This window comes from Rhinatrema bivittatum, chromosome 1 (genome assembly GCF_901001135.1).
Source record: "Rhinatrema bivittatum chromosome 1, aRhiBiv1.1, whole genome shotgun sequence".
In the NCBI taxonomy this organism is placed as follows: domain Eukaryota; kingdom Metazoa; phylum Chordata; class Amphibia; order Gymnophiona; family Rhinatrematidae; genus Rhinatrema; species Rhinatrema bivittatum.
This window is the reverse complement of record NC_042615.1, coordinates 321,410,326-321,433,099: the sequence shown is the minus strand read 5'-3', so window position 1 is coordinate 321,433,099 and position 22,774 is coordinate 321,410,326. Positions and strand designations below refer to the sequence as shown.

The 22,774-nt window shown below is 44.9% G+C and overlaps 1 protein-coding gene across 1 annotated transcript in view; it reads left to right on the top strand.

Annotated features, from left to right (window-relative positions):
- GRID2 (glutamate ionotropic receptor delta type subunit 2) overlaps nt 1-22,774 on the top strand; it is a 2,300,191-nt gene that overhangs the window by 1,934,934 nt on the left and 342,483 nt on the right. The window lies entirely within an intron of this gene.

Genomic DNA, 22,774 nt, shown 5'->3' with positions numbered 1-22,774 from the left:
CAATAGCAACACCTGCCGGCCAGAGTCAGGGTATAGAAGTACTAAGGTTCTAGAAGGAATTGTGTTCTTTGGCCCCTGGACTGCTGTTGTCTATGCTACTTTTGAGGGCAGTATTATGAAAAGGTGACCTGAGGTTTTGTCAAATAAAAGCTTACAATGCCATAGCTTCAAAACAGGCCAGATTGATTTAGCTGGATTCCAAATATGAGCTGTAAGAAACTGCTGGATCAAATATGTTTTAAAATAAGGATTAAAAATGTGATATAGATGATCATCATTATTAATAATACTATTTCTGTAACATTCTCTACCAATATTTTATGTAACTGAAAGTGTTATCTAGATATCTCCAGAAAGTTCTTCCTTTGCAGTGTGCAGTGCCTAGTCAGACCAATTAAGTGAATTAAAATTCAGATGGGATGGGAGTTAAGATGACTTAAGAGGGTTAAGTTTACAAACTGCTCAAGACATACAAACAACCATCTTGTGAATAATGCCAGAGAAGCTGTTAACAGTTAAATTGTGGCAAAGCAATGAACATTTTTCCTTTTTTTTCCCCCCTGATTACAATGTGTATTTAGAGAACAAGGAACACTAGCATGAAAGTAAAAATAAGTGTGAAGAATATACTGTTACCTAACCCTGACATCCCACAGAGTGAATCACTAAAATCTGCACACTGGAAGAGTCCCTGCTCCTTTCCGTTCTGGGAGTTCCTTGGAATTGCTCACTCAAAGAACAGCTCCCTCACTGCTCAACAATGCACTCCACAGGGCATAGGGAAAAGTGTCATTTTAAGAAAGTGCTGCATGCTTTTTCTATTAATATAAAGCTGCATGCTCCACGATTCCTTTAAATGTTGCATGAGGCTTGGGATTCTCTCTTGCCATTTGGCAGCCAGAATTCAGTCAATTTAACTTTCTCTTTCCTTGTTTTTTTAAATCCAAATTGAGTGATATTACTTATTTATAATGAATAATATATCTGGTGCTGTTTGTATATTAAATTATTTCCTTTGCGATTTAACATAGCATAGCTTTGGGCCATTCTAAGGTGTTTTACTATTGCTGTCTCAAGACTGTCAGTGTTGTAGCTGTGGATTTAGTTAATAAAATATAAATACAGTTATGAGATTTGCATTTTGAAGGAGCCCTATTATGGAATCAAGGCCTATATATTTAAATTGTTACGAGTCTTATAAGGACCTAGAAAACTTTGAACACCTATATTGTTTCAGTCTTCTTCTCTTTGTATTTAAGTCTCTTTTGTTTCTTTGCTCTATTTAATTTACATTTTTCCCCTCTCCCTGTCTGTTTCTGTCTTATTTATGCATCACTCATTTTTGTCTCTCAGATTCATTATGGTTTATTTCCTTCCCTTTTTTGTTTTGCATTTTCATGTTCCTGGCTAGTGCATTATTCAAATAACTTTCTCTGTCAGGCAAAATGGAAGCTTGCAGGAATGAGAAAGAGAGAGAAAAACACAGAGGGCCATAATCAAATGTCATTTAGATGGATAACATAATACTTATCCATCTAAATTGATTACCCAGCTAAATTCAGCCCTTATCCAGCTAAATTCTAGCCAGGTAATTAGTTATCTGGCTAGAATTTAGCCAGATAAATAAAATGCATTCCATGGGTGGGCGAGAGATGTTCTGCGAAGGAGCAGAGTTAGCTGGATAAGTTAACTGGCTAACTCTCATATGCAAAGTTAGCCTCTTAACTTATCCAGCTAACTCTGGTTGGGCCATAGAGCTGTTCTAAAGTTAGCCGTAAGATAGCTGGGTACATTCAGTGTGCGGCTGCACCACTGAATATATACCACTAGTCAGCAGGTTATGTATTACCCGCCGTCCACTAGTCAGCAGGTTATGTATTACAAATCCGTCCCTGCTGCAGGGACAGATGTGCAGCAGGGACGGATTTGTCCCGTTTGGTATTCGTATTCGTCGAGACCCAAATCCGTTGCATCCGTTCTCGGGGGACCCCAATTCATTCTTTAGTTACATATGTATTTGTTTCCCAAAAAAAACTCCATCCCAACCCTTTAAATTTAATTTACTACAACCCCCCACCCTCCTGACCCCCCAAGACTTGCCAAAAGTCCCTAGTGGTCCAGCGGGGGTCCTGGAGCGATCTCCTGCACTCGGGCTGTCAGATGCCAGTATTCAAAATGGCGCCGATAGCCTTTGCCCTTACTATGTCACAGGGGCTATAGGTGCCATAGGTCGGCCCCTGTCACATGGTAGGAGCAATGGACAGCCGGCGCCATCTTGTGCTCCTACCATGTGACAGGGGCCGACCAATGGCACCAGTAGCCCCTGTGACATAGTAAGGGTAAAGGCTATCAGCGCCATTTTGAATACCGGCAGCCGACGGCCCGAGTGCAGAAGATCGCTCCAGGATCTCCGCTGGACCACCAGGGACTTTTGGCAAGTCTTGGGGAGGGTCAGAAGGGTGGGGGTTTATTCATTAGTGATACATTGTATTCGTGGGAGTTCGCCATATGTTTCATGACCCCACGTATACAACGAATATGGCATATACGTTGCGGACTGCCAATACATTGCAAACGAATGCACACCCCTATTACCCGCTAACTAGCACAAGCACACATTGCCTTAATAAGGACCCCCATGCTTTTTAACTACCAAGAAAATGATAAACTACAAAAATGCACATCCTTCCAGCATTTGTGTTCTCCACACCTGACTCAGGCTTTGCAAACTAAAATGTATGCGGGATGAATTTGAATTATCCCAAGATGCTGAACTTTAGATTAATCTTGACATTCTTTACCAGTATCATTAATGACAAAATACTAGTGATAATCATAGCTCTATACACAGCAGTTTTATAACATGGTCCTTGCCCTGAGAAGCAGAAAGTCTAAAGCTGAGGTGACAAAACCATTACACCACCTATCTTTATCATGATTTTTTTCTTATAATTTTTTGTCCATGCTAAATCATTTTGGATAAATTTCACAGCACTAAAGCAATGTTATGCCATCTCATGATGCCAAACAAAGTTTTATGTTATAATACCCAAATGGAATTGCTCATGATTTGGAAAAGAAAGTGTTAGGATCCCCAGCAGAGGCCGAGTCCCTTTACTTCCACCAGAAGGCTTCCAGTCCCAGCTCTCCCCTGTCGCCGCTCACCGCGGCTACTGCCACTGATGCAGCCTGCCCTCGCGGCAAGGCACGCCACCATCCCAGCCTCCTAGGCGCAAGTGCACGCTGTCACTTGCAATTTAAAGAGCCCGTGGCGGGAAACTTCCCCCTGGTCCATGAAGATGATGTCAGTCAGGGCAGGTATATATACCTGGCCCTGACTCCAACACTTTGTCTCAGCAATGGGTCCTGCTCTGCTTCAGAGTGCAAGTTCTGCATTAACTCCGGATCGTGCATTCCAGCCTTGCCTCCTGATCCTATGTCCCAGCCTTGACTCCTGATCCTGCATTCCAGCCTTGCTCCTTGCCTCCTGCCTCCTCATCCCTCCGGACTGACCTCCTGGTTTTGAACTTGCCTGGTACATCGACTCTGCCTGATCTTCACCTGCTCTGACCTCCAGCCTGTTTCTCTGTATTCTAGGGATGTGAATCATTTTTTGACGATTTAAAACAATCGTCAGATATATTTTAAATTGTCAAAAATCGTTAGAGCCGCGATACAATAACAATTCCCCTCAGGGGAGGGGGGAGGGCAGGAAAACCGGCACACCAGAACAACCCTAAAACCCACCCTGACCCTTTAAAAGAAATCCCCCACCCTCCCGAACCCCCCCAAAATGTTTTAAATTACCTGGGGTCCAGTGGGGGGGTCCCGGCACAATCTCCTACTCTCGGGCCATGGCTGCGTTAAGAGAAATGGCACCGTGGCCCTTTGCCCTTACCATATGACAGGGCAAAGGTAGCGCCGGCGCCATTTTGGTTCCTGTGACCTGACGTCACGAGTGCAGGAGATCGCTCCCGGACCCCCGCTGGACCCCCAGGGACTTTTGGCCAGCTTGGGGGACCTCCTGACCCCCACAAGACTTGCCAAAAGTCCAGCGGGGGTCCGGGAGCGACCTTCTGCCCTCGGGCCATATTGCCCTCACCATGTCGACACGTCAAACACTTCAATATATCTTTATCCTCTCTCTTTATCCTCTCGACATGTTTCGCCTCTTGTCAGGCTTCTTCAGGAGAGCTTGTATAAAGTCTCCTGCTGCTTATATTCTGATCTTCAATCGATATCCAAAGGAATTATTTTTCTACAAACATTTCACAAATTTAATTAATATTTTCTAAAAAAAATTTTAATTCTAACATTTTCCAAAATTGTTCTAAAACATTTCATCATTAGCTATTTTACCTGAACGTCCTAGCTAATCTCTCCTGGACATGCAGCAGATATCCCCGACTCTTTTTTCACCAATTAGAAGTAAGATACATTTAATTGGTGAAAAAAGAGTCGGGGATATCTGCTGCACGTCCAGGAGAGATTAGCTAGGACGTTCAGGTAAAATAGCTAATGATGAAATGTTTTAGAACAATTTTGGAAAATGTTAGAATTAAAAAATTTTTTAGAAAATATTAATTAAATTTGTGAAATGTTTGTAGAAAAATAATTCCTTTGGATATCGATTGAAGATCAGAATATAAGCAGCAGGAGACTTTATACAAGCTCTCCTGAAGAAGCCTGACAAGAGGCGAAACATGTCGAGAGGATAAAGAGAGAGGATAAAGATATATAAAGATATATTGAAGTGTTTGACGTTTTTGGGAACGAAGAAGAAAATTTGGTGAAATTGGACTCTTTCTGCTTATAAAAGATATATGAACCAGCTGTTGTGTATCTAATGTGAATTTTGAGGAATTGTTTGTAAAAAGCTTTTTGTGTAGATTGTTGTGTGAATGCGTTGAATGGATGGTATGTGAAAGAATATGGTATTGGGGTATTTTTAAATGTGGTGATCCGGGGTATATTTAGAATAAAATTGTTTGGAGGTTTTTAATATCTTTTGTTATCAATAAAGATTGAGAAATATATTTATATGTCACTATATGTTGTTGAATATTACTGTCATATGATAAGGGCAAAGGGCCACCGGCGCCATTTCTCTTAACGCAGCTGTGGCCCGAGAGTGGGAGATTGTGCCGGGACCCCCCCCCCCCCCCCAACTGGACCCCAGGTAATTTAAAACATTTTGGGGGGGTTCGGGAGGGTGGAGGATTTATTTTAAAGGGTCGGGGTGGGTTTTAGGGTTGTTTTGGTGTGCCGGTTTTCCTGCCTTCCCTCCTCCCCCAACAAAACGATTTTTTAACCTAAAAAACTCAGACGATCAGATTCCCCCCCCCCCCCAAGCCAAAATTGATCGTTAAGATGATCGATCTCACGATTCACATCCCTACTGTATTCTCCTGTCCGCTATCCGTCATGACCTTTGGACTGTTCCTGGTTCTGTTTATCTGCCGATGCTGCTTCAGCCTCTGTTTCCATACCTTGAGAAACCCACACCTAGGTCCTGGCAGCCCCAGTACCCAAGGGCTCAACCTGCAGGGAAAGAGGGCTGGTAAAGGTGAAGATCCAGTTGGGTCTTCTCAGCCTGTACCGACTCCCAACAACGAGGACCAACAGGGGCCCTCTCCTGGTGGTAGTGCCAAACTCATCTCAGCTCAAGGGTTCACATTCACAACAGAGAATGATGAGTGAGGTGCTCAAATTCATAGATGGCATAAAATTATTAAAAGTTATTAGATCAAGAGCCAATTGTAAGATATTGAAAGAGGACCTTGTGAGAATGGGGGCCTGGGCAGATGAAATGTATTCAGGCCGGTCAGCTTACCACATGTTTGGACACGTGTTTTGGATGTGCTAGACTTATGTCAATGCAATACAAGGATTAACATGTCCAAAATGTGCATCCAATCAAATGCATAGCTAACAGCGCTCATCCTTTGCAAATTCCATGTAGATGAGGCTATTAGCTATTAACCTGCAATGCCAAAAATTGCTGCGTGGCCAAGGCACCAATTCTAATATAGCAAATTGAAAGTCTTCCCGGGAGCGGGCATTAAAGTATGCCATGCTCAAGGGTTATGAAAAAAATATCCTGCTTTTTGTGATTCCTCCTATTAGTATCATCGCAATACTAAATAGGAGGAACCAGAGTAAGCAGAATCATGCTGCGCTCAAGGGCTCAACAAAAATAAAATCCTGCTTTCTGTGGTTCCTCCTGTTATTGTCCTCCTGTTACAGAAGGAGGATCTATAGAAAGCAACATCCCCAAGCAGCATCCCCAATTTCTGGCCCAATTGAAGGAGTGAATAAATTAATATTAAGTGGGGATTGGTCCTTTCATTGACAAGTGTTAGTGAAAAGGACCAATTTGGAACAGCCCTGCCCTTTTAGAGCAGCAGCTCATTTGCCTTTTGCATCGCGTGTGTAGGAGGCATGGATGTGCGTGTGTTCAAAAAACGTGCGCCCAGTTTGGATGCCAATTTTTTTTTTACACGATGATATTGCATCGGCCTGAATGTGAACAAGTTCAAAGTGATTCATATAAGGAAAAGCAATCCAAACTTTAGATGCATGAAGCTGGGTTCCCTATTAAATATCACTACCCAAGAAAAAGATCTTGGAATCTTGGTGAACAATACTCTAACATCCTCAGCTTAAAAAGAATATTAGGTGTTATTAGGAAAAGACTGGAAGATATCTTAATGCTTCTGTATCAATCACTGGTGAAACCACACCTAGAGTATTATGTACTTTTCTGGTCAATCCATTTCAATAAAGATATAGTGAAATTAGAAAAGGTATAGGGAAGGGCAGTCAAATGATGAAGGGAATGGAATGGCTTCCTTAAAGGCCATTCAGTCTGGAGAAGAGATAGCTGATAGAACATATGATAGAAAGCTATAAAATCTTGAGTGGGGTGAAACGGGTAAATAGGAAACAATTGTTTACCCAATAGTACTAGAACTAAGAGACATTCTATGAAGCTAATAAATAATACATTTAAAACAAATCAGAGAGAGTATTTTTTCACAAAGGTTAATTTTAAAAGCCCAGCAAGCAGCAAAACCGAGAAATACACGCACAAGTTGGGCCAGCACACACTGAGCAGATTTTTAAAGCTGCCTGGATATGTGGGTTCTTGCCACTATGCGCACAAATGAAAATTTCAAAAAGGGTCAGGGTGGGGGTGTAGTCTGGGTGGGGCATTTGGCATTCCTGGATTCTAAATTGAAATTAGTGTGTAAATACTTATGTGCACAGGTGCGTGCTGGGGTCCCCTGCTGTGTAACTTTATTTATGCTATGGATAAGAACATAAAAACATAAGATATGCCATACTGGGTCAGACCAAGGGTCCATCAAACCTAGTATCCTGTTTCCAACAGTGGCTGATCCAAGTCACAAGTATCTGGCAAGTACCCAAACATTAAACAAATCTAAAGCTACTATTGCTTAATAATTAATCGCAGTTTATGGATTTTTCCTTCAGGAACTTAGCCAAACCTGTTTTAAACCCAGTTACACTAACTACTGTAACTACATCCTCTGGCAATGAATTTCAGAGTTTAACTATGCGCTGAGTGAAAAAGAATTTTCATCGATTTGTTTTAAATGAGCTACTTGCTAGCTTCATGGAGTGCCCCCTAGTCCTTATATTATCTGAGAGAGTAAAAATCTGATTTATATTAACTTCTATCCCTTCCTCAATGTTGCTCACAAAGATATTGAATAGAACCGGTCACAACACCAATCCCTGTGGCATTCCATTTAACATGGCTCTCTCTTCAGAAGAGGTTCCATTTACCTTTACATGCTGCCTCCTATTGATCAAACGGTTTATAATCCGTGCCACCACCTTGGAGCTCACTCTAAGCTTCTCATTTTATTCAAAAGCCTCCTATGTGGGGATATTATCAAAAGCTTTGCTGAAATCCAAGTAGATCACATCAAGTGTTCTTCTTCGAGTCAATTCTCTAGTCACCCAATCAAAAAAATCTATCAGATTTGTCTGACAGGGCCTTCCCCTGGTGAATCCATGCTGCCTTGAGTCCAGCAACCCAGCAGATTATAGATAGTTCACTAAAGCTTTCTTTCAGCAGCATCTACATTAATTTTCCCACCACCGATGTGAGGATAACTGGCTTGTAGTTTGCGGCCTCCTCTCTGCTATCCTTCTTGAGAAGAGGGACTAGTACCTCTCTTCTCTAATCCCATGGCACCACTCCCGTTACCAGGAATCTATTGAATAGGTCCTTAAGCAGACCCGCCAGCACATCTCTGATCGCTTTCAGTATCCGGGGATGATGTGCAAGTAATAAAATAAAGATAAATAGACAGATAGGCAGTGTTTTAATGGTCAGTGCTAACAGGGGAAAAGGGAGGCTAGTAAAATAGAGTGCTTTGGAAGTCATATTCCTTACCTGTGTGAACCAGGAATGAACTGGGAAAACTGGTAATGGCCTCTGCACTCTTGTCTTTTAAAATCCCTCTACTTACGCGGTAGAAGCGGCATTTGTACACATCCATTTAAAATTGCGTGCACATGGCTGGAATGATTGACTACAAAGATATTAAGATGAGTTCCCCCTGATGCAGGCCTTTCAAAATGTCAGCTGATGTTGGGGTATTTTTGTTGCTTGAATTTTCTGCTATTTACAGTACTCGGGGTCATTTGTCGCATTTGAACTGATTGATATTTATTTTATTTATTTATTTAATGATTTTTGTATACCAGCATTCATGTAAAAACATATCACGTCAGTTTACATCATACAGCAAACATGATGTTTTAAATGCAATCGAAAAAACTCCTATAAAAATATTTGGTAAGGGGGAATGATCAAGAGGACCAGGATACCTCTGCTCAGAGACGTTTTACACTTTTCTGGCTTTCTGACACCCATTTTTGTTTTGCTAGCAGCTTAGAAATGTTTGTTGAATTATTATTTATATTTTGTCCTCTGGATCCTGAGAGGTCATAAAAATATTTACATTTTGGGGCTGACTCCACAATCACTTTCCCCATCTTTGTGTCCCAAGAGTTGGGTTCTTTCTGTTGGGAAGACTGCTAACCTTCTAGACCCAGTGCATAAGTAACATCTTTTGGGTATGTGTTACCACAGATCTTCAGGGAAGGTACAATAACAAAACAGGCAGGATTCAATGGATAGGTATTCAAAATAAGTTTACTGTGATTGATTGTGAAAACATCATTACAAGCAAATAATGGTTTCCAGTTAAATCCAGGTTCGTCATCATAATAGAAGTATGGACTTATAGTGCTTCTGTTACACCCATTGGTCGTAGACGGATGCGACCGCTGCTGCTCACCTCTTTCTTCACTTCCCTGACTCCTTGGGGTAGACTGGCAGCCTCCGCCAGCTGCCGACGGCCTGCCTACTGCTCCCAGACCTCCCGGGGCAGCACGGACGCCGCTGACAGCCATCTTGCCGTCGGAATCCCTTAGGCGCATGCTCGTGCTCACGGGCCAGTCTTAAGCACGTCATGGTAGGAAACTCGGGGGCATCCCTTCCGGATGACATCATCCCTCCAGGGCATTTAAACCAGCTGGCCCTGCCTACTGACGACTTGGCAAAGACATCCCTCCTTGCTAATTCCGCCTCGCTCTCAGAGGACCCTGCATTCCAGTTCCTGCTTCCTGGCATAAGACGTCTACTCCTCGGGGGCCCTTTCCACGTTTTGGCTATCCACTCCTTGGAGGAGCTATCGCTTTGGACATCTGCCTGTCTCATTCCCCGGGGCTTCCCTGGAACCATTGTACCCTACACTGCGGACTACTTCCTGTTCTACTGAGGACCTCTCTGGTGTACCCCACTTCGCGAACCATTACCATCTCTATGGAGGACTATCTCGGGTGTATCCCGCTCTGCAGTCTAATTCCTGTTCTACCGAGGACCTCTCTGGTGTACCCCTCTTCGCGGACCATTACCATCTCTATGGAGGACTCCCTCGGGTGTATCCCACTCTGCGGGCCTTTACCAACTCTACTAAGGACCTCATCGGTGTTCCCCACTCTGTGGACCACTATCCTCTCTACTGAGGACCCTCACTGATATACCCCACTCCGCGGACCATTACCATCTCTACTAAGGACCTCATCAGGTGTACCCCACTCTGCGGACTGCTATCATCTCTACTGAGGACCCTCTCCGGTGTGCTCTGCTCTGAGGACCAATACCATCTCTACCAATGACCTCACCGGCGTACCCCACTCTGCGGACCACTGCCGTCTCTGCTGAGGACCTTCTTCAGTGTACCATGCTCCATGGGCCACTACCAACTCTATGAAGGTATCCTCTCTGGGTATTCCCCATTCCACCGACTCACAGACCCGTGTCTCTGGGTCTGTGAGACTTCCTCTCTGGCAACCCCAACTCCACGGGTGGTGCTACTCTATTTCTTTAATAAAGACTCTAGACTGATTCTGTGTCTGACGTCAGCTGAGACCTCGCTTCCCGACGGTGAGGCTCACCGGGCTCCTCCCGTCTCTCACCTCAGTCCAGAGCCCACACACTAACTAATCCTAACAGCTTCTACATTTATGAATGTGTCCCTCAGGGTATGGTCTTGAGATTTTCTTATCCTGTAACAGCTCTCTCCTGCACTCCTAGAGAAGAGGTTTCAATCTCCCAGAAGGCACAGGTCTCAAAACACAAAATCTCACAAAAACTTTACAAAAAGGATGAAAAATCTCTCGATGTCTCTCTTCCCTCCAGTCTCCTACCAAGACCTGGCAGGGCAATGTCTTTTCCTTCCTTATCTAGGCAGGGTGCTTAAACTTGGTAAGCACACTAAAACTACTCCTATCTCATCCAAAATCAAACCTACACTGCCACACACATTATCCTAGGCTAATCCCCTTTTTCTGGGTTGGAATTCTACCATCTCAGCCATCTTCAGGGAGAGGTGCTGTAGGGATGGTATCTCCCACCTAGACTAACTCAAGGGCAGGGATCTAGACCCATCTAATGGAGACCCAAGGGGTGTCTACATGTACAATTTTGATCCACAGGAAAAAGGGTATCTTGCCCTTTACCCCAGTTCCTCAAATACATAAAGAAGATACAGGTGGCTAGAGTGTGTAAACAGGAGTGTCAGAGTCAGAGATGTAGAAAGGATGTAGAACAGAAAAGAGTGGCCACCCCAGAGAGTAGTGCAAGCATGATGACCAGCCTGTCAGCTTCCTCTTCCTTCCCAACCTCAAAATACCACAGCCACAATGTCCTCACAGAACCATCTCTCCTGATGCAGGCCATATATTAGGGATGTGAATCGTTTTAGGACGATTAAAATTATCGTCCGATAATTTTAATATCGTCTTAAACCGTTATGGAACACAATACAATACAGATTCTAACGATTTATCGTTATAAATCGTTAGAATCGTGAGCCGGCACACTAAAACCCCCTAAAACCCACCCCCGACCCTTTAAATTAAATCCCCCACCCTCCCCCCAAATAACTTAAATAACCTGCGGGTCCAGCGGCGGTCCAGAACGGCAGCGGTCCGGAACGGGCTCCTGCTCTGAATCTTGTCGTCTTCAGCCGGCGCCATTTTCCAAAATGGCGCCGAAAAATGGCGGCGGCCATAGACGAAAAAGATTGGACGGCAGGAGGTCCTTCCGGACCCCCGCTGGACTTTTGGCAAGTCTCGTGGGGGTCAGGAGGCCCCCCACAAGCTGGCCAAAAGTTCCTGGAGGTCCAGCGGGGGTCAGGGAGCGATTTCCCGCCGCGAATCTTTTTCGTACGGAAAATGGCGCCGGCAGGAGATCGACTGCAGGAGGTCGTTCAGCGAGGGTTCCGGCGCCTCGCTGAACGACCTCCTGCAGTCGATCTCCTGCCGGCGCCATTTTCCATACGGAAAATGGCGCCGGCCATACGCGTATGGCCGGCGCCATTTTCCGTACGAAAACGATTCGCGGCGGGAAATCGCTCCCTGACCCCCGCTGGACCTCCAGGAACTTTTGGCCAGCTTGTGGGGGGCCTCCTGACCCCCACGAGACTTGCCAAAAGTCCAGCGGGGGTCCGGAAGAACCTCCTGCCGTCCAATCTTTTTCGTCTATGGCCGCCGCCATTTTTTGGCGCCATTTTGGAAAATGGCGCCGGCTGAAGACGACAAGATTCAGAGCAGGAGCCCGTTCCGGACCGCTGCCGTTCCGGACCGCCGCTGGACCCGCAGGTTATTTAAGTTATTTGGGGGGGGGGGGGTTCGGGAGGGTGGGGGATTTAATTTAAAGGGTCGGGGGTGGGTTTTAGGGGGTTTTAATGTGCCGGTTTTTCGATTTTTCGATTTTTAACGATTTTTAACGATTTTTCACGATATTTTACCCCCCCAAACGGCAACAATACGATTCCCTCCCCCTCCCAGCCGAAATCGATCGTTAAGACGATCGAGGACACGATTCACATCCCTACCATATATAAATCCAAGAGCTCTGTTCCATCCCAACAAAGGAGATGCCACTAAAGATTTGTGTGACACATTATCTAACAGACACTATCAAGAACATAGCCACAGATCCAGAGGCATATTGGCCAGACCTGGCCAAGATTGATCAGAATTATCTTTCCAACCCACCAAACAGCATGCTTAAAAAATATACCTTCCCAAAAGCTGGGGACATAGTTCTGGATTTTAAAAGCTCTACGCGCATAAATAGCCTTACGCGCATTGGGCCTATTTTTTAAAGGCCCAGCGAAGCGCGAAAAGCACCGGGATGCATCTAAGTCCCGGGGCTTTGCTAAAGGGGTGGTCTGGGGTGGGGAGGGGCGGGGCCAGAGGCCTCCAACACAGCATCCATTTGCCGCTGTGTCAGAGGATCTCATGCCGGCAACCTGCGCCTGCCTCCAGGCAGGTACAAAAGGTGAGATAAGAAATTGGGAGTGTAGAGTAGGGCTAGGGGGGAAAAGGTTAGGGGAAGGGGTGGGAAGGTTACTTAAGGGGGAAGGAAAGTTCCCTCACAGGCCGTTCCGATGTCGTGGAACGAGGGAAGACAGCACGGCTCAGCATGCACAAAGTGCACAATTGTACACCCCCTTACGCGTGCCGGCCTCTGATTTTATAACATGCATGCACCTGTACCCGCAAGTTATAAAATAGGGCGTACATGTGTGCGAGCCAGGTAGCATGCGCACATGTACGCCCACATGCAGGTTTTAAAATCTACCCCATAGTGAGCTCTCATCATTTAAAATTGGTGATGGATTTGATGAATGTTGGTCTTCTTGAACATCAATCTGCCTTTGCTGGTGAGTGTCTTGCTGCCATTCTGTCTAGCTACACTCCTCCTGATGCAACACATTGGGGATCTTGCTGCCATTCTTACTTTCTGTCCTGTCCTTGATGCTATATCTTGGTGCTTGTGTTTTGTCTCTGCCTAACCACCCTGCTCCTAATATTACAACTTGGGGGTCTTGCTGCTGCTCTGACTTGCTGCCTTGCTCCCTGATACTACACCTTTGGGATCTTGGTGCCATGCTGCCTAACGGCTACTACATCTTGGGGGTCTTCCTGCTGCATTGCCCTGCTGACCTGCCCCTGAGGCTATATCTTGGGAGTCTTCCTGCCACTCTGCTGTGCTGACTTGCCCCTAATGCTACATCTTGGGGATCTTGCTACATCAATTCCTAGGTGCCATGTTCCTGATGCTACACCTTGGGGATTTTAATATGTCTGTCTTGTTTGATGCTTGGATGCCAGTCTAATTCTCCAACTCCTTCTTTCTTGTTCATGCTGGAGTGTTTTATCCCCAAAGTAAAATGTGAATAAAGAAAAAATATGCCTCTTTGCCCACTCCTTTTCTTTTCTGGCTTTTCACCTCACTGTTTTGATGTATCACCGTGGGATACTAGCCTAGTTCAACAACCCTGCCTTGGCAAGTTCAAATAATTAATGTTGTTTCCCTTTCCATTTTCATGTTGTCATGGGGCTTTCTATGCCTCTGTTCTGTTTGTGATTTTCAGCACTCTACACCTTGGTGGTTTTGGTTCCTCTGTGCTGTTTTCAATACCCTGTACTCTACACCTTAGGGTTTTTGATGTCTCTGTGCTGTTTGTGATACACCCAACAAGCATACACACATGCATTCAACCTAAATACCCATGCAAAGCAAATATACAAAATAACTAAATAATATAATCATCGAAAGACATAAAAGAAAATTAAATGAACATACCATAACTAAACTGTTATGTCTTGTAGATGTGTGGGCCCTGGGCTGAGGTGAGAGATGGTACCACCCACAGGGAGGAGCCCTGTGAACCTCACCATCGGGAGGCGCAGTCTTAGTGGACATCAGACATAGCTGTGGAATAGAGTCTTTATTATAAAAGTAGAAAAGGCACAGCCTGCGGAGTGGGGGGTGCAGGAGGAGGCCAACCATCGGTACCTGTGACATAGTGATATAGTGAGGGCAAAGGCAATCGGCGCGATTTTGAGTACTGGCATCGGATGGCCAGCGTGCAGGAAGTCGCTCCCGGACCCCCGCTGGACTTTTGGCAAGTCTTGTGGGGGTCAGGAGGCCCCCCCAAGCTGGCCAAAAGTCCTTGGGGGTCCAACGGGGGTGCCGGAGCGACCTCCTGCACTCCGGCCATCCGATGCCAGTACTCAAAATGGCGCCGATAGCTTTTGCCCATACTATGTCGCATGGGCTACCGGTGCCATTGGTCAGTCCCTGTCACATGGTAGGAGCACAAGATGGCGCTGATGGCCATGTGACAGGGGCTGACCAATGGCACCGGTAGCCCCTGTGACAAAGGCTATTGGCGCCATGATGAAACCAGTACCGAGGGTGTGAGTGCAGGGGATGGTTCCTGGACCCCCCGCCGGACCACCAGGGAGTTTTGTTAAGTCTTAGGGGGGTTCAGGAGGGTGGGGGGTTTGTTTAAATTTTTATTTAGGTGGCCGTATAATTCGGCGAAGATTCGTGTATTCGTGGGGAATCGCGATACGTTTCGCTTCCCCATGAATACTACGAATAGTGCAATATACGTTGCGGATCGCCAATACGGCGAAAATGAATGCACACCCCTAGAATAGACAGGGTATGCGGTTATATATATATAGCCAGTACTTAGATGATAACTCACATAAGGTCTTGAGAAGCTCAGTAGCTGGAAAGGGTTAAGCCCTTGAGGAGCAAGTACCTGGTTCCAGGGAAAGCTCTGAGAGAACGGTGGTAACTCATAATAGTCTGTATCTGTAATAGCTTCTAAGCAGTAGAGAATCTTCAGAGTGTTCAGGAACATAGGCCCTCGAGGAGCGAGTACCAGTTCCTAGCTGCAATCTGAAATAAAGAGAAGAGAGCGAGGCCCCCGAGGAGCAGGTACCTCTGGTAAGTCTGAGGAGGCAGAGTAGCTAGAACGAATTCGTATCCTAGATTGAGTCCGAATCGTAGTCCTTGCTAACTCAATCTGTTAGCAAAAGTAAAGTTCTTTTATGTTGGAAGCAGATGACATCAATTCAGGGGGATGCCCCTGAGGTTCGCGCCCTTGCTGGTACATACTTCGGAGCACGCGTGTATGCCCTACGTCATCAGGAACATGGCGGATCCGCAGCATTGAGCCAGCCCAGAGACACCGGGGAGAAGCGGCATGGAGACGCCGTGGCAGCAAGCCTTCCATCAGGCCCGGAGAGAGTCGCCACACAGGTAGAGAGGGTGGAGCGAGGGCGAAAAGCAGGCACGAACGCAACAGAACATAAGCCAAAGCTCATTTTCTCAATGAAGAAGCAAAAGACACTGAGGTCAATATTCAAAAAAAATCCTAAAATGGCTAACATGTCTGGCTAAAGTTAGCAGGACAAGTTATCCAGGATATTCAGTGAGTTAAACTTCCAGTTGAACATCCTCAAATAAAATTATCCAACCACTTTTAGCTGGATAACTTTAACTGGCTATCTTTGGTCCAGTGGCATATGTGAAACCATCACAGGGGCATTGAAGGTTTTTCTAATATTTTCTAAAAGATCTTTCTTCCTGACATGAATCAGAATCACATGATGCATGTGTATTGTTTGTGGTTTTGTCGCCATCAAAGAACACCAATTACAGATACGTGAATCCACTTTACCTGATATCTCTTCCTGGCATTCTGTCACTGTGTAGCGAGGATTGCTAGTTGAACCATTATACTGTAGTCTGTCAAGGAACTTTTCTCATTGCACATTTAGAAATAAAATACTTAATTTACTATAAAAACATTGTGAATGCAAAATTGGTATTATAAGATCCATGTGTGTGGTACTTCTCTCACTGCATGACTTGTCACATCAGGAATGGCAAGAAAAATTGTTCACCTTGCCCCTCATTTTGTAACTCTTTTGTCTCATGTATATATGTGATGACATTTTCATACAATCAGAGGTGCTTTGAGCAGGGCATGGTAACCAATTCATAAATGTAGGTTAATGGAATGCAATGTGATTTGAAAAGCTCAGAAAAGAGAAATATTTTCCTCCATCTGCTCTCTAAGCATTTCAGAGAGTAAGCACTGTGTATCACCTTCCTTTGTTCCTCTCCCTTCAGCAGGTCCATGAAGACCTCGGCAGTGTTACAGTCCCCATCTGTTAGCACTGGTTGTCATTCACAGCTCCCACAGTTGGTACAATAAAAATCAGTGGGACTGCTTGTGGGAGTCCCTTCTGTTCTGATCCACGACTACCCTTTGTTCCACTACTGTGGTTATTTTCAACATAGTTGTCGTGATCTGACATAAAATAGCTGACTCCTCTCTGACTTGACTTCTGAGTTTAATGTATTATTCATGTGAGCTTCAGGAGGACAAGTGCTGTGTTACCTAGGTCTCTAAGAATATTCAGTATAGCTGTTCTATTTCCCCAATTATTTAGTAACTAATCACTCTTATACCTGTGGGTGTAGAGAAGATACTCGAAAGATACAGTAGGCATATGCTTGCATAAATGTGTTCTTAACAAATGGAAAATAATAGAAAATCAATCAGGTAGATTTTTAAAAGCGTGTACGAGAGCTGCGCGTGAGCAACGCACATTTTAAGAAGCTGGGAAGTACACACGTACATACCTGTGCACTCTTCAAGGAGAAGGAGATAGAAAAGAGGCGGGGCACGGGCATTTGGCCAAGACTTACACATGTAATGTTATGGAACTGAATCCCAGGAGAGGTGGACCCTTGGGCCAGCCGTGAAGATGATGGAATGGCAGTGGGCGGACCACCGCCGTGAGAAGTGGCCGGGAGGCGGTTCGGGACCTGGAGACTGGCAAGAGCTTCACCCTGGGAAGCCCTTGGTCCCCCCAGGAGGAGCCTGTGAGGACCCGGGCCGCTGGGGCTTAGGAGAGGTCTCTCGAAGCCGGCGTAGTCCGTAGAACAGTCCGAGGTCAAGACAGGCAGCAGGCAGCAGAATGAAGACGTACCAAGGGCAAGGCCAAGAAGACAGTCCGAAGGTCAGAAACCAAACAAAGGGAAGAAACTGAAGCTGAAGAACAGACCCAGAAGCAGGAGCTGGAACTGAAGCAGGAACACAGGAACTGAAGCAGGAACTCAGAAACTGAAGCAGGAACACAGGGATCAAGGCTGGAACTCAGGAATGCAAGGCAACTAGTGATTCCAAGGAGTGAACCCTGTTGCAAGGCGATTTCCTAAGTCAGACCCTGGGTTAAAATACCCTGCCGGCGTCTGACGTCATCTCAGGGGATGGCCGGGACTTCGTGCAGCTGCTCCTTTAAAAGGTCTCCCCTCGCACGCGTGCATGCCTGAGAGGAGGCGGAGTCAGGATCGGGGCTCTGCGGCGTCTCCCTCGTGGAGACGCTGCCGCGGAGAGGCCTGGTAGACCCGAAAACCACCGGACCCCGTCGCGGCCACAGCGTGGTTAAAAGAAGTAAGAACCTGGTCGCGAGTCTAGCGACCGGGACCGCAACATGTAACCCCCAAATTTTGCAAGGCTGAGCATTGTAACGCATGCCATGTTACCTGTATGACTTTACTACTGGTCCTGATGAGGCATAAGTCTGGAGATTTTGGGCCACAGGGATCCAGAATGGTGGGGAGAGGGAGAGAGAGTGAGAGAGAGAAAAAAACACACATACAATCTGACACTCTATATATCTCCCATTGTAAGAGGGGCACTTTCAACTCAGGGTGGGTTTTTGAGGGGGGTGGTGTTACATTGGTCTGCCTAGAGCACGAGGGTCTGTAGACCCTTGTAAGACTACCCCTACCTCCCAAAACCCACAAGGAGTTGAAAGTCCTCCTCATATAGAGTGTCAGATTGTCTCCCTCTCCCTCCCTCCCCCATGGTCATTTGTTCGAGTACGTGCATAAAGGCTCCACACATTTGCGCGGTAGGGATATTTTAAATGAGACGTGTGTACTTGCACACACAATATAAAATTAAGCATATTTTTGCTCATGTGTCCAATGTGCATGTTTTTGGTGTAAACGTGCTCCTTTTAAAATTTTAAAATGTAACACTCCTTTGCCATCAATTTTATCTTTTTGTGATACATATAATGCCAAGCAGCTTGCTCCTGCTCTTTTAGACATCCTGCTTAAACTGGAAAAAAAAAAAGATTCTTACTGGGTATATGTATGTATCTTCATTTTCAGTTTTTATTTAATTTTTCATGGGAATTTCTCAGTATGTATTATAAAGAACAAAAATGGGTAAAAAAAATAGTGGAAACAAGATGACATTTTTTTAAACTCATTTTCTCGCATTTTTTTCTTTATACTAAATTCTAAGGTATTCCTAGGAAAAATAAAATATAATCTGAAAATCAAGGTACCTACATATATGGTACCATGAGTGTTCATTTTCTATCATCTGCAGTTATTCTTCTCTCTTCCTCTCATCTCCTGTCCAGCCCAGCAGTGATGTTTGTGTTTTCTGATGATGTAAGTCACCCTGGATTTTTTTGGGAGTAAGGTGACATATAAATATAAATGTGAAATGAAACAGTCCTCCTTTGGAGAAACATAGAACACAGTTTCTTTCAGAATCAAGTACATTGCACCCTTGAATCAGCCAGTAGGTGTCATTCTTGAGCAAGAGCTGGGATTGCCTACTTCATGGAAGGCTTCTGCAGCATCCTACAGCTTTGAACATGAAAATATAAAAACATAAGATTTCCCTTATTGCATCAGGCCAAAGATCCATCAAGTCCAGTATCCTGTTTTTAATAGTAGCCAATCCGGGTCACAAGTACCTGGTAGAATCTCAGAAGGTTGATAGATTCTATTCTTATCTCAGGGATAAACTGGATTTCCTCAAGTCCACCTTAATAATGGATTATAGACTTTCTTCCAAGAACTTGTCCAACTTTTTTTAAACCCAGCTATACTTTACCACATCCTCTGACAACAAATTCTGAAGCTTAATTATGCATTGAGCAGAAAAATATTTTCTCCTATTTATTTTAAAAGTATTACCTTGTAACTTCATTGTGTGTCTCCTAGTCCTTGTACTTTTAGAAAGAATAAACAACCAAATCATGTTTATCCATTCCACTCCACTCCACTCATACCAAAGTGTGATACAGGGGTATTATGATAGTGTCTGTTTTATTCTCCATTCATTTCCTAATATTTCCTAACATTTTATTTGCTATCTTGGTTGCCAACACACATTGAGCAGTGGATTTCAATACATTGTCTTTATCTCTCTTTATAAAGATTTGTTAATTGCCTTTAAACAAGGTGATGTACAAATTAAACACTCATAAATAAGTAAAACAGACCAAAACAGTTATTCAAATAACATTTAAAACTATAAATATATAGAACAATGCAAACTATAAAACACTACATAAAATAATAAAATCCATAACATTTTAAAACAAACCAAAATCCTTGCTAAAGGTATAAAAGGAAACAGTAAAACTAACAACAGTATGCCTGCTTAAAAGGATTGGGGTAGATTTTCAAAGGGTTGCGTGCATAAGATACACACACAACCCCCAAAAACCTCCCCCTGCCTCTCCCTGCGTGTGCTGAGCCTATCTTGCATAGGCTCGGCGGCGTGCGCAAGCCCCAGGACGCGCGTAAGTCCCAGGGCTTGAAAAATTGTGCATTCCAGGGGCGGGGCCGTGGGCGGGACCAAGGCCTCTGGAACAGCCACAGGGCCGGGGGGTGGAGAGCCGGCATGCGCAAGTTATGCCTGCCCGGAGGCAGGCGTAACTTCTTCAATAAAGGTCGGGGGGGGGGTTAGTTAGGGCTGGGGGGCGGGTTAGATAGGGGAAGGGAGGGGAAGGTGCAGGGGGCGGAAGGAAAGTTCCCTCCGAGGCCCCTCTGATTTCGGAGCAGCCTTGGAGGGAACGGAGGCAGGCTGCTCAGCGCGCGCAGGTTGCACAATTGTGCACCCCCCCTGCGTGCACCGACTCTAGATTTAATAACATGTGCGTGGCAGCATATTATAAAATCGGGCATAGATTTGTTCGCGCCAGGTTGCGCGAACAAATCTACGCCAGAGCGCATGTTATAAAATCTGGCCCAATGTGTTTAGCATTGATTTAAATGTTTTGATGCAATCAAATTGCCTGATTTCTTCTGGTAGTGAATTCCACAGAATAGGTGCAGCCACTGAAAAATCGCACTCCCTTATTGCAGCTAAGCGAACTGGCAAACTGATAGGATATCTAGAAGGCTTCTTGTTAAGATCTTAAAGCCCGTGTGGGGCAGTAAAGTCAAACAAGTATATTGGCCCATGGTGATTTATCTGAAGAGACCATCTTAAAAGTTAACATTGCTCTTTTGTACTGTACATATTGTAGTAAGGGAAGCCAGTGTAAATCAATCAAAACCAGTGATATATGCTTTCTTCAATTTTTCTAGGAAATAAATTGGGCAGCTGAGTTTATCAAGAGTCAAATAGGTCTTAGAGTTAGGGCAGGAAGCCCTAAATATTTAAAAGTGAATTTTAAATGCACAATGTTCACATTAATTAGGGGATGCGCGAATATGTCGGGCTCATGCACCAAGCAGATTTTACAATCAGTCTGGACATGTACATAATTGTTGCAGCACACACATCTCAGAAGTTTTCAAAAAGGGGTGTGATCTGGGTAGGCAAGGATATTTTGGGGCATAAAGCTGAAATGTATGCATAAATAACAAGCTTGTTTTACAATTCCCATTGTAAAACAAACTCGTAATCTAGGAATCCTGATGGACACTACTTTATCTTTTCGTCCTCATGTAAATCAAATGGTGCGTAATTCCTTTTTTAAGCTTCATTTAATACATAGAATACATCCATATCTCAAGGAACCACAATTTCAAAATGATTATCCATTCATTAATCATGAAACCTAATGACTACTTTAATATTTTATTACTTGGTTTACCTCAGTCCACAATACAAGTACTTCAATACATACAAAATTCAGCAGCATGAATAATTGCTGGTCTTCCATTAAGACAATACATTAGAGATGTGAATTGTGTGCCCGATTGTCTTAACGATCGGGTTCGGTTACAGGGGGGGAAAAATTCTGATTGTGGGTGATGTGAATCGGAATTGGTTCCGATTCACATCGTTATTTTTTTTGTAGTGAGGCCTGACCCTTTAAAATTAACCCCTTACCTTCCCCCACCCTCCCGAACCCCCCCAAAACTTTTTACGATTACCTGGTGGTCCAGTGGGGGCGCGGGGACCGATCTCCCGCTCTCGGGCCATCGTCGCTATTTTGGCTGCCACTCAAAAATGGCGCCAATGGCCCGATAAAAAAAAACCTACCCGACCCTTTAAAAATGACCCCTTAGCTTCCCCCACCCTCCCGAGCCCCCCAAAACATACCTGGTGGTCTAGTGGTGGTCCAGGGAGTGATCTCCCATTCTCAGGCCGTCGGCTGCCACTCATAAAGATGGTGCCGATGGCCCTTTGCCCTTACCATATGACAGGGTATCCGTGCCATTGGCCGGCTCCTGTCACATGATAGGAGCACTAGATGGCCGGCGCCATCTTTAAAGATGGTGGCGGCCATCTTTACGATGGCGGCGGCCATCTTTAAAGATGGTGTCGGCCAGCCAGTGCTCCTATCATGTGACAGGAGCCGGCCAATGGCACGGATACCCTGTCATATGGTAAGGGCAAAGGGCCATCGGCGCCATCTTTATGAGTGGCAGCCGACGGCCTGAGAACGGGAGATCGCTCCCCGCGCCCCCACTGGACCACCAGGTACTCGTAAAAAGTTTTGGGGGGGTTCGGGAGGGTGGGGGAAGGTAAGGGATTTGTTTTATAGGGTCGGGGTGGGTTTAGGGGGTTTTTTGGTATGCCGGTTTTCTCCGCCCTCCCCCCCTCCCCCGATTTACGATTTTTCACGATAAATCGGGGGAATTTCTATTGTATCGCGACTCTTAACGATTTTTGATGATTTAAAATATATCTGACGATTGTTTTAAATCGTCAAAAAATGATTCACATCCCTAGAATACATTACCCCAACCTTATTACGATACCATTGCTTGTCCATAATATGAAGAATCAAGTTTCAGGTGGTACTCTGGAATTTGCACAATTAAACTCTGGAATTTGTTGCCAGGCGATGTGGTTAGTGCAGTTAGTGTAGCTGGGCTTAAAAAAGGATTGGATAAGTTCTTGGAGGAGAAGTCCATTACCTGCTATTAATTAAGTTGACTTAGAAAATAGCCACTGCTATTACTAGCAACAGTAACATGGAATAGACTTAGTTTTTGTTTACTTGCCAGGTTCTTATGACCTGGATTGGCCACTGTTGGAGACAGGATGCTGGCATGATGGACCCTTGTGTTGCG